Source organism: Schistocerca cancellata, chromosome 1 (genome assembly GCF_023864275.1).
Source record: "Schistocerca cancellata isolate TAMUIC-IGC-003103 chromosome 1, iqSchCanc2.1, whole genome shotgun sequence".
In the NCBI taxonomy this organism is placed as follows: Eukaryota; Metazoa; Arthropoda; class Insecta; order Orthoptera; family Acrididae; genus Schistocerca; species Schistocerca cancellata.
The window spans coordinates 205,511,214-205,525,557 of NC_064626.1; the positions used below are offsets into that span (position 1 = coordinate 205,511,214).

General features: G+C 41.1%; 1 protein-coding gene across 3 annotated transcripts in view; it reads right to left on the minus strand.

Annotated features, from left to right (window-relative positions):
* The window catches only part of LOC126168779 (synaptosomal-associated protein 25), a 405,535-nt gene that overhangs the window by 341,612 nt on the left and 49,579 nt on the right, over nucleotides 1-14,344 (minus strand). For all 3 annotated transcript variants that reach the window (XM_049920588.1, XM_049920585.1, XM_049920586.1), the window contains exon 2: nucleotides 9,949-9,990. The gene's annotated coding sequence lies outside the window, so the exon portion shown is untranslated. The remainder of the gene's footprint in view (nucleotides 1-9,948; nucleotides 9,991-14,344) is intronic.

The window sequence follows — 14,344 nt, forward strand, 5'->3', positions numbered from 1 at the left end:
TACATAGCAGACGCTCATTGGGCATTTTCATCACAATAACCATACATCAACCTGATATCAACCTGATATCAACCTGATATCAACCTGATATCAACCTGATATCAACCTGATATCAACCTGATATCAACCTGATATCAACCTGATATCAACCTGATATCAACCTGATATCAACCTGATATCAACCTGATATCAACCTGATATCAACCTGATATCAACCTGATATCAACCTGATATCAACCTGATATCAACCTGATATCAACCTGATATCAACCTGATATCAACCTGATATCAACCTGATATCAACCTGATATCAACCTGATATCAACCTGATATCAACCTGATATCAACCTGATATCAACCTGATATCAACCTGATATCAACCTGATATCAACCTGATATCAACCTGATATCAACCTGATATCAACCTGATATCAACCTGATATCAACCTGATATCAACCTGATATCAACCTGATATCAACCTGATATCAACCTGATATCAACCTGATATCAACCTGATATCAACCTGATATCAACCTGATATCAACCTGATATCAACCTGATATCAACCTGATATCAACCTGATATCAACCTGATATCAACCTGATATCAACCTGATATCAACCTGATATCAACCTGATATCAACCTGATATCAACCTGATATCAACCTGATATCAACCTGATATCAACCTGATATCAACCTGATATCAACCTGATATCAACCTGATATCAACCTGATATCAACCTGATATCAACCTGATATCAACCTGATATCAACCTGATATCAACCTGATATCAACCTGATATCAACCTGATATCAACCTGATATCAACCTGATATCAACCTGATATCAACCTGATATCAACCTGATATCAACCTGATATCAACCTGATATCAACCTGATATCAACCTGATATCAACCTGATATCAACCTGATATCAACCTTTTCCGCAATTGGTAAACGGTCCATTTTAACACGGGTAGTGTATCACGAAGCAAATACCGTCCTCACTGGCGGAATGTTACGTTTTAAAAAACGCAGTTGATATCCGTTTGACCTATGGCAGTGCCATCTAGCGGGCCAACCATAGCGCCATCTGGTTTCTCACTTCAAGCTACACAAGTTTCGTTCTTTGTAGTTTTTTGTTTGACGCTTACTTCTTGAGATATTTGGCCCGGTCACTATCAATGGACCAATCTGTATATCTCCGTGCTACTACTAGTCACCTCACCACACGACCTTCGTGGGCTGGGTCAACTTTGTATTTTCAAATGGGGAACCACATTTTGTAGTGCATATTCGGATTCTACGCCAAAAGATACGTACAGTTTTTCCCAAACCATTGTTTCCTGTTCGTAGTAGGTGGCACTGTAGTCGACATATCAAATGCGTCTTTTTTTTTGCAAGTCAGATCTGACGCATTTGATTCTACATTTCATTTTAGATATAAACGTAAACCTTTGCTTTCTACTCGCTGATAAGTGACGTTTTAACATCAATCGAGTGTTGCGAATTTGCTGGTAGAATACAAACAGTATGGCTAGGCATTGACGTTTCTGACAAATAAGCAGTTTTTATGGTAAAAGCTTTCTGTTCCCTACGGTGTTGATTGTCTTGAGTCCCCATATCATCGGAATGCTTGATTTCGGAGGCCGCCCTCGAATACCGCCATCAGGGAGACCGATTTCGGAGTGTTTCCATCCAACCGCCGGAACTCTCGCGCTGGGTGCAACGCGGCTACCGGTGAAATGCAAAATCACAACTATTGTAATAAGGTAAAATGTACATCAAGTGATACTGACAGGCGCACCTGCCATGGATACACACATATCGTGTAACCGTTCAAGCGCTCGCCACATCGCTCAGCGCTCCCCACTGCAGTGCCGGGGCTTTACCAGCACTAACACCGAACGCATCGGCACCACCCCCGTATGGAGCCTGTTGTCGCACAGCTGGCGTAATGAATGTTTTATCTGTTGCAGAGAAGATCGACAAATCATTTTAATTTATGGCGAGGCTACAAGGAAGTTGGACGCTGCTGTTGCTCTTTACACCGAACATTTTACCCGTCCCGTTCAATTATAAATCGAGTTATACAAACGCCTAAAAATATTCGTATAGCAACTCTAACGAGGAACATCTATAATGAAATTGCAGTACTAGTTTCGGTGGCTCATAACCCACATGCAAGTATCGGACAGACATGCCGCAGAAGTGGGGAATTGTGAACAAGTGTTTGGGCGATCCTACACAGTCACAAATACCATCCCTACCATATTTCCATGCATGAAGAACATGGGAATGATTTTCGGAATAAGATGCAATTTTGCAAGGTAATTTTGCTCCTGACGAGTCAACTTTTACGAACCACGGCGAACTTAATAGGGATAAAATGCGTTACTGGAATATGGAACACCCGCATTGGATACGTGAGGTTGTTCGTTGACCTTGGTCTGTTAACATTTTGTGCGGTATCATGGGCGACAAACTAATCGGCACCCTCTTTGTGGAAGGCACGCTGAACGGGGAACGATATCATTAAGTTATTGCAGGGGGAGCTACCTATTCTATTGTAAGATGTACATCTCGTGGTGCGACAGACCATGTGGTTGCAACTTTTATGGTTATCCGGCACATCACTCGACAAAAGGCAAAGCAGTATTTAATCAGAATTTGAATCTTCACTAGATCGGTAGAGGTGGTTCAGTAATGTGGCCTGCCAGATCACCCGAGCTTACTTCGCCAATTTTTTTTTTCCCCCTCTCCTTGTGTGGTTAGCTGAAGGACGAAGTGTGTGCAGAAGTACCAACTACTCGACAGAATATGATAGAAGGCATCTGCAAAGCTCGTGCAAACATCCGAGCAGAGATTCTTTACATGCATTACATGCACAAATTAATACATTTACCGAAAGGTAAGGTCGTCAGTTTGAGCACTTATTGTGAATTACAGTTATTGCGAGAGGCAAGGGTGTAAAAATGCTAAATCAAACATCCCGATGGGAACAGAAATCTGTTACATCAATGTCTTTCCTCCTGGATCACGCTAGTTTCTAACCACACACTGAAACGGCTAACTATACTGTACTGCACTGCACGATCAAATTTGCAACACTAAAGTAAATTTCAAACAAATATTAATCACTGAACAGAAAGGTTAACATTTACATCATAAATGAAATGTAGAGGCAAATGGGTCGTTTCTTAATTGCGAAAACAGGCACACCTGATAATTGTCGATTACAGTGCAATCCACCACGAATGAAAAACAATTATATGAGTCAACAATACGTATTTCTTTGCGTAGACTCCGAATACGCAATAAACATGGGATGCTCTCATTTGAAAATACAAAGTTGACCCCCTTCCACGCAGGAGGGGTTGTTAGGAACTGACCAGCCGTAGCCTAGATGTCCCCTTTGCCAATATTAGCTTTTCACCTAGAACATTTTTCGTACGATGTGTAGTTTTCGAGATATTCCGTTATCTCAAGTTAAAACAAGAGTCTAATGAGTATAAGTACAGATATTTGATGACTGACCAGTGTACTGAACAACATTGGATCAGTTTTATCATCAACACTAACTCCGCAACGTAATTTTAAACTATCTACACTTCAACGCTCTTCAAAGCTTTTTTGACATTTCTCAGCACCATACATAATTATTTGCGTCGAGAATCTGTAGGATGACGCAAAGCATTCAGCTTCATTTGAGCATCCTTTCTGATCTTCCACGATTCTCTTCTTTCCTCCAAGGAGTCACTACCCTCAGTCCACTTTGTCCCTGGTTTCTTTGCGACTTCATGCTCTGATCTAACATTTCACTTGTCTCTGCCTTGAACTTCCCTGGAATCTATTTGTGCTTTTTCTAGGTTCAGTCTGACTTGGGTGATCCATGGTATTGTTGACTTAACCCTTGTATGTATGTCAGAATTCTACTGGTGAGTATATGGTGCTAGCCTGCTGATTGTATTCTGCCATTAGTTTCTTTTTTCTGCACTCGAGTCTTCTGTGAGAACTTTTCTCCCCCTGCAGGTTCGAGGGTTTCTCCAACCTATTTGAAGTGTGTAACTATCTTGCCGTACTTTGAGTCTAATTTCTCTTACTTTAATTTTGAGCAGCAGAATTCAGACTTCTGTACAGAGATTGCAGGCCAACTTTTTCCACACATTCTTTTAGTATTTGTTTGGTCACTGTTTCTTCTTTATCCGAGCGAAGGGCTAGGTCGTCTGCGAATGCTAGGTTTGAGATTCCTCTCTTGTCCCGGGATCGTCCTAGTCGTCCTTGGACTGAGTTCTTTTCCCCAGTCCCTTATTACTCTGTCCAGGACTAGGTTGAACAGTAGTGGGGATAATCCGCGCCTTCGCGTACTCCATTTTTAATCATGAAGGGGTCGGAGATTTCACCTATGAACTTAACTTTCGATGTTAAGCCAACCAATGCCTGTGATTAGTAGTCGTGTTTTTGAGTCTAGTTCTTGTCCTAAGACGTTGATTAAGTATTATCGGACAGCAGAAATGTATGAATTCTTGAATTCTGTGAAAGTGCAAATGATTGCAGTGTTCCCGATAGCCTTGGATTTTAGAGCTGTTTCCAGATTAAAGTTTTGTTCTGTGTATGAACGGCAGGGGAGAAGTTTGCCTCGTATTCGCCAATTTTGTGTTCTAACTGTTCTTATGTTCTCTGTAATAAGCAAGCTGAGAAAATTTTGGAGGTAACGTGTAGCAGGGAGATTCCTCTGTAGTTGTTCGCGTTCGCCCTATCTCCTTTCTCGTGCGGCGGCTGGGTAATTATTTCTCGTAAGAGTCGTCAGGTGAATGTTCTCTGGTGTTTCGGCATATGTTTGCAATCTTGTATTTGCAACGTGTAGCTGGAGTCAGCCCAGCAGATGCCACTGATCAGGTCTTTCACGTTACGCTCAGTGTCGATGGAAAGAGCGTTTCTTTCCCGTTACAATGACTTTTGAAGTGGAATCTTACATGCCCATTCGACAGGGCGCTACCGGATTAGTCCTACGCAATATTCGTTTTACCGATATGTATTAACAGGGACAATGAAATCCAAGGAATAACTAGTACACCAGCGACAGCACCGCCCTGGCCCTATAGTTACACTGGCAACGAATATTTCTCCCAACAAGAAATATCACTATAGAATACACGAAATGCATTCGCAATTGCGAATAATGACAACCATCAGCTGTAGAACTGATTGATGACAATGAAAATTTGTGCCGGACTGCGACTCGAACCCGGATTTCCCGCCTTACCATTTGGGTATCCGTGAAGGACTCGTGGTCAGACCCAAACTTCCGTATATCAACCATGCGCCCTCGACCTGTACTCTTACATCAGTTGTGTGTATTCCCGTACAGGTCAGACATTGTACTTTGAAGTCGCTTGTACGGTATCGGCAGATATATACGATATTGCAGTGCCTGTGTCATTCTGACTACATGCATGCATGTCCAAAAGGACGACATATGGAAGTTTGGATCTGGCCTTGAGTCGTGCACGGATAGCCTAATGTAAGGCGACCGCACGCGATAAGCGGGAAATCCGGGTTCGAGTCCCAGTCCGGCACAAATTTTTATTGCCAATCCATTCTACAGCTGATGATAGTCATTATACGCAATTGCGAATTCAGTTCATGTGTCATGTATTTCCTAAAAGCTGTACTCGCCGCAGTGCCTGTTCCTTTGGAAATGCATCCATGTCCAAAGGAACTTTGCATCGTAATTAGAACACAGCCACTGCAACATCGTAGTCACTGTAGAATGTTTCATTTTGCTGACGGAGTCAGAAGCTCACCTCTGCTTGCACCGCTTCATCACTATCAAAGTAAAGTCCTTTAAGGTGTTCTTTAAGTTTCAGAAAGATATTAAAATCGCATGGAACCAAATCGGGACTATGTAATGATCGATGACAGTGCCCGCAAACACAGACTGTTGCAGATGTCGCAGCATTCATGTGTGGTCTCCCATTGTCAAGCTGGAGGAAAGGGTGCTACATGTGTGGACGAATATTTTATGCAGTTAGAAAGTATTACAACACACTGTTTCACGCACCTACACAGCGTAAGAGCAGAATGAAAGCCTGTATCCTGCCTGCCGATTCGCCGCGGCTGTCCAGCGCATCTATACGCGCCTACGGATGCTTAGAGAGCTAGGTTTCGTCCTCGCTGCTTTCCCAACCACATTTAAATTAATTAATCCAAAAGTGAGTGGTCATCAATGATGGTGCATAGTCCGTGTGAACTTCACCCCATTCTGTGCAGCAGTCCAACCCTTCAAATGAAAATGTTTAACAACAGCACGAAACTTATCTCCTGCATCAATCGCAGTCGACACACTGACCAAACCACTGTCAACAATGAACTGTACGCTGTACACTTTAATTTTTTGTACGCTCCTTGGTATAATGAAGTTTACCACCCACGAAGGCACAACAAAAACGTTCCGTTCTTTCACAGAAATTTACCAGACATACGAGACCATTTTATTCCCTCTGTATGGTCGCATGAGGTATGTCTCCAGTCCAAAACTCTCATACCTCACGAAAATGTAGGGTAGCCTGTGACTTCTTTTATCAGGAAGACATCCATCTCCAGGAATTTCCATACCTTTAGTTACTAATTATTTCCTCGTGGAACTTTGATATGTGAGTCCTTCCCATAAGTTGGGGTTGGGAAGAAGCACATCACTGTTTTCTTGAATATTTCTGAAAGTGTGGCTTCTAGTGAAAATATCTCTCAGTACGAGGTAAACTACTTAAAACTGCCTACAGACAAGGTCCTATTCATAGTTTCACTAGGACTAATGGTTTCCACAAGGAACAGGAAAACCACGATTACTGAAAATAGTGTTTTAAAGTCTAAGCTTGATGTTTATTCTTCAATGAAATGGGTTAAGAACAAATATTAAATGTATATACTTCACCTAAGTGTAGCAGAGCCATGTTAGGGAATAAGTGGTGAGTGTGTGTGTGTGTGTGTGTGTGTGTGTGTGTGTGTGTGTGTGTGTGTGTGTGTGTGTTAGAAGGGTGAGGGGAGGCACATTGCCTGATTGTGATAATGCACTTCCTGCTCCCCACAGTTTTACACTCATGTGCGAGCAGGTGAGTTCCCAATCTCTCTATCGCTCTTCATCAAAAGACGCAAAGTTATACTGATTCTTCCGCATCTCGCTTTATGTATCACTGACTGTGCAGTGAGCAGAAACACATGGGAGAGGGCGTATAATATCCAGTGTTCACACTACATGGAAAAAATATGAGTTACTAATAATACAGAAGACACAAATTCTACAAAAATGTGACACTGTTCTACACTGCTAGAGGGGAATTGGTTCTTAGTCATTCTGTACGGGAGTAGTAGTGTACTTCCAGTGAAGTTGACCTTGATAAATACACCCACTCTGCAAGGAAATGTCGGTACTGGAAATAAGCGATGTGCTCAATTAGGACACCCAGAGTACAAAATTCTTACGTTATAAGGATGTCACAGAAGTGGCATGTCTGCTCTGAAGGTGCCATTTGTGATGAATTCACACACTTTTACAGCTTACACGGGCTAATTTGTTGAATAGAATTTGCCATAGCAATATTCCTTTTTCCAGCTGCCAATTAGTCAATCCATTCTTTTTCAGGTGAACTGTTTTCCATTGAAAACCTACATGCACTGTAGGGTGCATTGTTAATCTACTGGTGTAGCCCATGAGTACATGCATGTGCCTCAACTGTGTTCACCAGTGATTTATTCAATAGCCATCTGCTCTGGAGAGTTGCCATCTGTGTTTACCAGTTGGTTAACTCTTCATGTAGTTCCACTTTCCACCCATTGCTGCCCTTCTCCACAGTGTTAATTATATCGTTTCGGTGATAGCTGTGCATCTCTAACACCAAAAACATTTCAGATATCAGAGCACCATTTCCCCAATGAACACTGTGCCAATGCGGATTCTGTTTGTCAACGAATTTCAGCTCATTACCAACTTTCATAACGGTGTACTTTTTTTGGTTGTATTTCCATCCCTTTGGCAATATGTACAAAGTTCATTAGACATATTTTTGCAATTTTTGTTAGGCAAGTTATGGAACCATATATTTTTGATCTTTCCACTGGTGGGATGGCTTGCGTGCCACAGTGATACAGATAGCCATACCACAGATGCAACTGCAGCAGAGGGCTATCTGTTGAGAGACCAGACAAATGTAGGGTTCCTGAAGAGCAGCAGCCTTTTCAGTAGTTGCAGGGGTTAACAGACTGGATGACTGGCTGAAAACATGGGGAAACTACAGCCAGAACTTTTCCAAGGGCATTCAGCATTATTGTATGATGGCATCCTCTTTGCTAAAATATTCCGGAGGTAAAAATAGTTCCCCATTTGGATCTACAGACAGGGACTACTCAGGATGACATCATCAAGAGAAACAAAACACGCATGCTATAGGTAAGTGTGGAATGTTAGCTCCCTTAATGACACAGGTAGGTCAAATTGAAAAAGGGAAATGAATGACTAAGTTAGATATAGTAGGAATTAATGAAGTTCAGTTGCAGGAGGAACAGGATTTCTGGTCAGGTGAATACAGGATTGTGGTCCAAGCTGCCAGAGATGGCTATCACGTATGTGTGAGGTGGGAATGAATGAGGCGTCTTTGCTTTTCAAAAGAAGGTTTTTGCCAAAAGCTTAATGTGTCTTTTCATTGCACCTGTCTGCAAATTGTCATATCATCATTATGGTGATTAGACACTCTTTTCCTTATTTTGTTAATATTCCAACTGGAGTTTCCATTGTTTGTATTTCCCATACGTTCTTGTTCCATTAAAAATATGTGCAGTGAATGTGTGTCTTATGTTGCTTTGAATGTAAAATTAAATTACAAGACAATCCTAATGACAGGTGTAAAGAGAAGAAAAGAAATTTAACTCACGTTGACTGACTGTATGACAAGTCGTTCAGTTCTGGTGGAGTTTGTCTATACTTAAAAATTTGGCTCTGGCTAAGCTTCAAGTCATCTCAAGTTGGCAAGTGATTACTTTGGATGTAAGAAAAGATTGCTACTTATTGTAAAGATGACAAGTTGCAGACAGGCACATGAGGTGTGCTTGCTTGTTTTGAGAATGAGTGGTGTGCAATTCTTTTTCTAATGAAGGTTGTGGCCAAAAGCTTTGGGTATACGTCTTAATTGTATCTGTCTGCAACTTAATGTGTCATATTTACAGTAAGAAGTGATCTATCTTTCCCCACATTGTTGATAATCTAACCTAGAGTTTCCACTGTGATTAGTTTGGATGTTTATATTAAATATTCAATGGTACAGTGACAAGTGTTTCTTACACTGGTTTTTAGATTATGTTCATTATTCAACTTTCAATGAAATGATATCCAACTCTTAAAACAACACTGTTGGCGAAGTGTTCATGGACTGCCTGAAAATACAGTGTTCAGATTCTGCACATTTTTCCTGTGCACGTCATTGATACAACGTCTTTAATAGAAAATTAAGTCTCAATGGCTCAGTGCTCAAATGTGTGGAAGAAACCTATCATTTCGAAACAACCAAAGGAAATCTTATTTTTAGATTGGTCCATCATCCTGTGTTAAATGTGTTCTGGCACACCAAAAGCAGAAGCACTGAAGTCTTCAAAGCAAAAGTGTTTTTTTTTTTTTCTCTAAAATTAGATGAATGGTATGGTTTGGAAACATTTTCAGTGTTTATCAATTAGAGTAACAGATATGCACTTTTGAAACTATTGTAGATTTTTAGAATTAGGAAAAGTCAATATCTTAACAATGAATTGCCCAGATATGGAACACGGGTGTCAATAAAAATAAAAAACAATTCAGTTTTTCCTATTGTCTTTTAAAAGCACCAATTTTTACACTATCTGAAAGCTGTCATTTTGTTATACCCATTACCCAACCAAATCAAAATACAAATTACTCACACAAGGAAAGACACTGCAGATCAGGAACTGTGATTGTTGAACCTGGAACAGATGATGAAAAGTTAATGTTCCAGTTACTTAAGTTCTGAAAGTAAAATAGAATAAAACTGAAGTATCACATTCGTGGGGCGAAAAGAAAAATGACAAAGCTATTATTGTAACATTGGTGAAAGCAACTGACAGACAGCAGTAAAGGCTGAAATTTAAGCATCTATATCATGAGTTAATGGAGTTAAGCTATACTCAAAGCGACAAATCGTTTCTTGCAAACTACCTTCGTTCCTCTGCTGGTTACTTCATTTTCTGGATTTTTCTTTTTTCCTTCATCTAGCACAGTAAATTTAGGGTGTGCAAGTGTAGTGTCACTTTGGCTTCCACAGGAAACTTCCACAGAAAACTGCCACAGAATACAGCTCAAGTGTGTGCAGTGCAAATTTATTTTTTGTCTGAATTCATGGTCACACTAAACAGACTAGAAGGTTCGGATTATTGCAGTTCAGCAGGGTCTGATCCCTATGTGTTAGTAATGCACCAGTTTTTAAGCAAATCCTTTTTTAACGTAACTATTTGCTAGCCCACCAGGATAATGCTTCAAAGAACACATAGAAAGAACACTCCAACATTGCTTATAAATTATCCTACACACTGTGCTCAAGTATTTTTCTACATTAAATGAAAACACATTTCTGAACTTTAAAGAGCAAATATTTGCCTTGCGAGGAAAATGAGCTGGGAAAATATTACTTTTGTACAGCATCAATAATGCATTCAGTGGCACTTTACTTCGTCGTTCAAAGTGTCTTAATATAACCAAGTTAGTTGTTCCATAGGCCGTATAAATATTATGATGTGTAGCATGTTGACTTAACAACCATAGAATACTACTTAAAAAAAAAAGACAAAAAGAATGTGTGTGTGCGCATGCTGGTCATTTAGAGTTTTTCCTGCATATGTACTAATTGTATCTATCAAGAATTCCTCTATCATATAGAAGTAGTTAAGGAGAAACTTCTTTAATCTGAATCTGCCAGACATCTCATTTGTCGAAGAGTTTTACAACTGCACACTACATCCCTTTCTACACCGAAAATTCATTAAATGGTAATGCAGATTATTTTTCCTTATAGTATTGTCCTTCAGAATATCTGTTAATCCCAAACTCAGATGGATTGTTGATAAATTTCATATGTGAGTAAGAGTACAGTGAGGCTGTGGGTAATATTTCCATCAGCTGCGTAGAGAGATCCCTCTAAGATGTAGAAGTGTGAACCCCAAACATATTACTAATTACCTACTTTTGTGCAATGAATACTTTATGCCAACATGAGCAGTTACACCAGAATATTATCCCATATGCCATGAAATATCAGTGAATGAAAAACTGCAAAATATGTTCACTTACTGCTTTTTATATCCTCAAAGTGGTCAATTATTCTTATGGCAAAAGTAGCCAAACCTGAACTTTTAGTAGGTCTACTATATAGATTATCCGGTTCAAGTTACAATTAATTTGTATACCTAATTTCTCAGAACTATATTATTTCTTATTGCTAGTAGGTGGGATACTACAAAATTGGATGAGCTGTGACTTTTCAAAATTTATAATTAGCCCATTTGTGTAAAATCAGTCTGTTACTTTCACAAAAGCATCTCTCACAATTTTCTTTCATTCAAAAGAAAGTTTGCATAATCTACAAACTTAAAAAAATTCTGGTTCAAATGGGACTCAACATCTTAGGTCATAAGTCCCCTAGAACTTAGAACTACTTAAACCTAACTAACCTAAGGACATCACACACACCCATGCCCGAGGCAGGATTCGAACCCGCGGTTCCGGACTGCAGCGCCAGAACCGCACGGCCACCGCGGCCGGCAACCAATTCTGCCTCCTGATTCAAATATAATGGCATATAATATTTCGTATAGCAATGACAAAGAATGGGAATAATAGTGAGCCTGTGATCAAACAATGTCAGACTCCCATTGTCATTTCTCCCCATGCAGATGGTGTACTTCCCTAACAGCGTAGGATAAATTTCAGAAATTTTCCTTAAAAATACATTCCTGGAAATGGAAAAAAGAACACATTGACACCGGTGTGTCAGACCCACCATACTTGCTCCGGACACTGCGAGAGGGCTGTACAAGCAATGATCACACGCACGGCACAGCAGACACACCAGGAACCGCGGTGTTGGCCGTCGAATGGCGCTAGCTGCGCAGCATTTGTGCACCGCCGCCGTCAGTGTCAGCCAGTTTGCCGTGGCATACGGAGCTCCATCGCAGTCTTTAACACTGGTAGCATGCCGCGACAGCGTGGACGTGAACCGTATGTGCAGTTGACGGACTTTGAGCGAGGGCGTATAGTGGGCATGCGGGAGGCCGGGTGGACGTACCGCCGAATTGCTCAACACGTGGGGCGTGAGGTCTCCACAGTACATCGATGTTGTCGCCAGTGGTCGGCGGAAGGTGCACGTGCCCGTCGACCTGGGACCGGACCGCAGCGACGCACGGATGCACGCCAAGACCGTAGGATCCTACGCAGTGCCGTAGGGGACCACACCGCCACTTCCCAGCAAATTAGGGACACTGTTGCTCCTGGGGTATCGGCAAGGACCATTCGCAACCATCTCCATGAAGCTGGGCTACGGTCCCGCACACCGTTAGGCCGTCTTCCGCTCACACCCCAACATCGTGCAGCCCGCCTCCAGTGGTGTCGCGACAGGCGTGAATGGAGGGACAAATGGAGACGTGTCGTCTTCAGCGATGAGAGTCACTTCTGCCTTGGTGCCAATGATGGTCGTATGCGTGTATGGCGCCGTGCAGGTGAGCGCCACAATCAGGACTGCGTACAACCGAGGCACACAGGGCCAACACCCAGCATCATGGTGTGGGGAGCGATCTCCTACACTGGCCGTACACCACTGGTGATCGTCGAGGGGACACTGAATAGTGCACGGTACATCCAAACCGTCATCGAACCCATCATTCTACCATTCCTAGACTGGCAAGGGAACTTGCTGTTCCAACAGGACAATGCACGTCCGCATGTATCCCGTGCCACCCAACGTGCTCTAGAAGGTGTAAGTCAACTACCCTGGCCAGCAAGATCTCCGGATCTGTCCCCCATTGAGCATGTTTGGGACTGGATGAAGCGTCGTCTCACGCGGTCTGCACATCCGGCGCGAACGCTGGTCCAACTGAGGCGCCACGTGGAAATGGCATGGCAAGCCGTTCCACAGGACTACATCCAGCATCTCTACGATCGTCTCCATGGGAGAATAGCAGCCTGCATTGCTGCGAAAGTTGGATATACACTGTACTAGTGCCGACATTGTGCATGCTCTGTTGCCTGTGTCTATGTGCCTGTGGTTCTGTCAGTGTGATCATGTGATGTATCTGACCCCAGGAATGTGTCAATAAAGTTTCCCCTTCCTGGGACAATGAATTCACGGTGTTCTTATTTCAATTTCCAGGAGTATGTGCTGAACTACACATTCCATAAAAACTTACATTCCATAAAAACTTACATTCCATAAAAACTTACATTCCATAAAAACTTACATTCCATAAAAACTTACATTCCATAAAAACTTACATTCCATAAAAACTTACATTCCATAAAAACTTACATTCCATAAAAACTTACATTCCATAAAAACTTACATTCCATAAAAACTTACATTCCATAAAAACTTACATTCCATAAAAACTTACATTCCATAAAAACTTACATTCCATAAAAACTTACATTCCATAAAAACTTACATTCCATAAAAACTTACATTCCATAAAAACTTACATTCCATAAAAACTTACATTCCATAAAAACTTACATTCCATAAAAACTTACATTCCATAAAAACTTACATTCCATAAAAACTTACATTCCATAAAAACTTAACATCTATAACAGAATATTGTTACTGACACAATCAAATGCCTTTGGTAAATCATAGAAGATCACAACTGGTAATATTTTATCATTTAAAGTATTGTTGGGAACTCAGTAAGTGAGTAAATAGCCATCTCAGTGGAATGGTCCTCTTAAAATATGAACTCTGATTGGCTAATTATCTCATCACTACACAGATGGGTAACAACCCTGAAGTACTTTATCTTAGTAGAAATTTCAGGAAACTGTAAGTAGTGAACTGGGCAGCAGTTGCTGTCAACTGTGGAGCTCCCTTCTTATAGAGAAGCCAATGACACTATCAGACCACAGTGAAGTGAATGTGTATTCAAATGGAACTGAAAATGTGTAAATTAGAAACACCATCATATTAGGTGTCTTATCAGTTTTATTTTATTCTGCACAGCAGATATTTCGCAGTTGTGCTAGTTATGTACTTCATATGAATAACACAAAAAACTAAACAAATTTGTTGTTTTACAA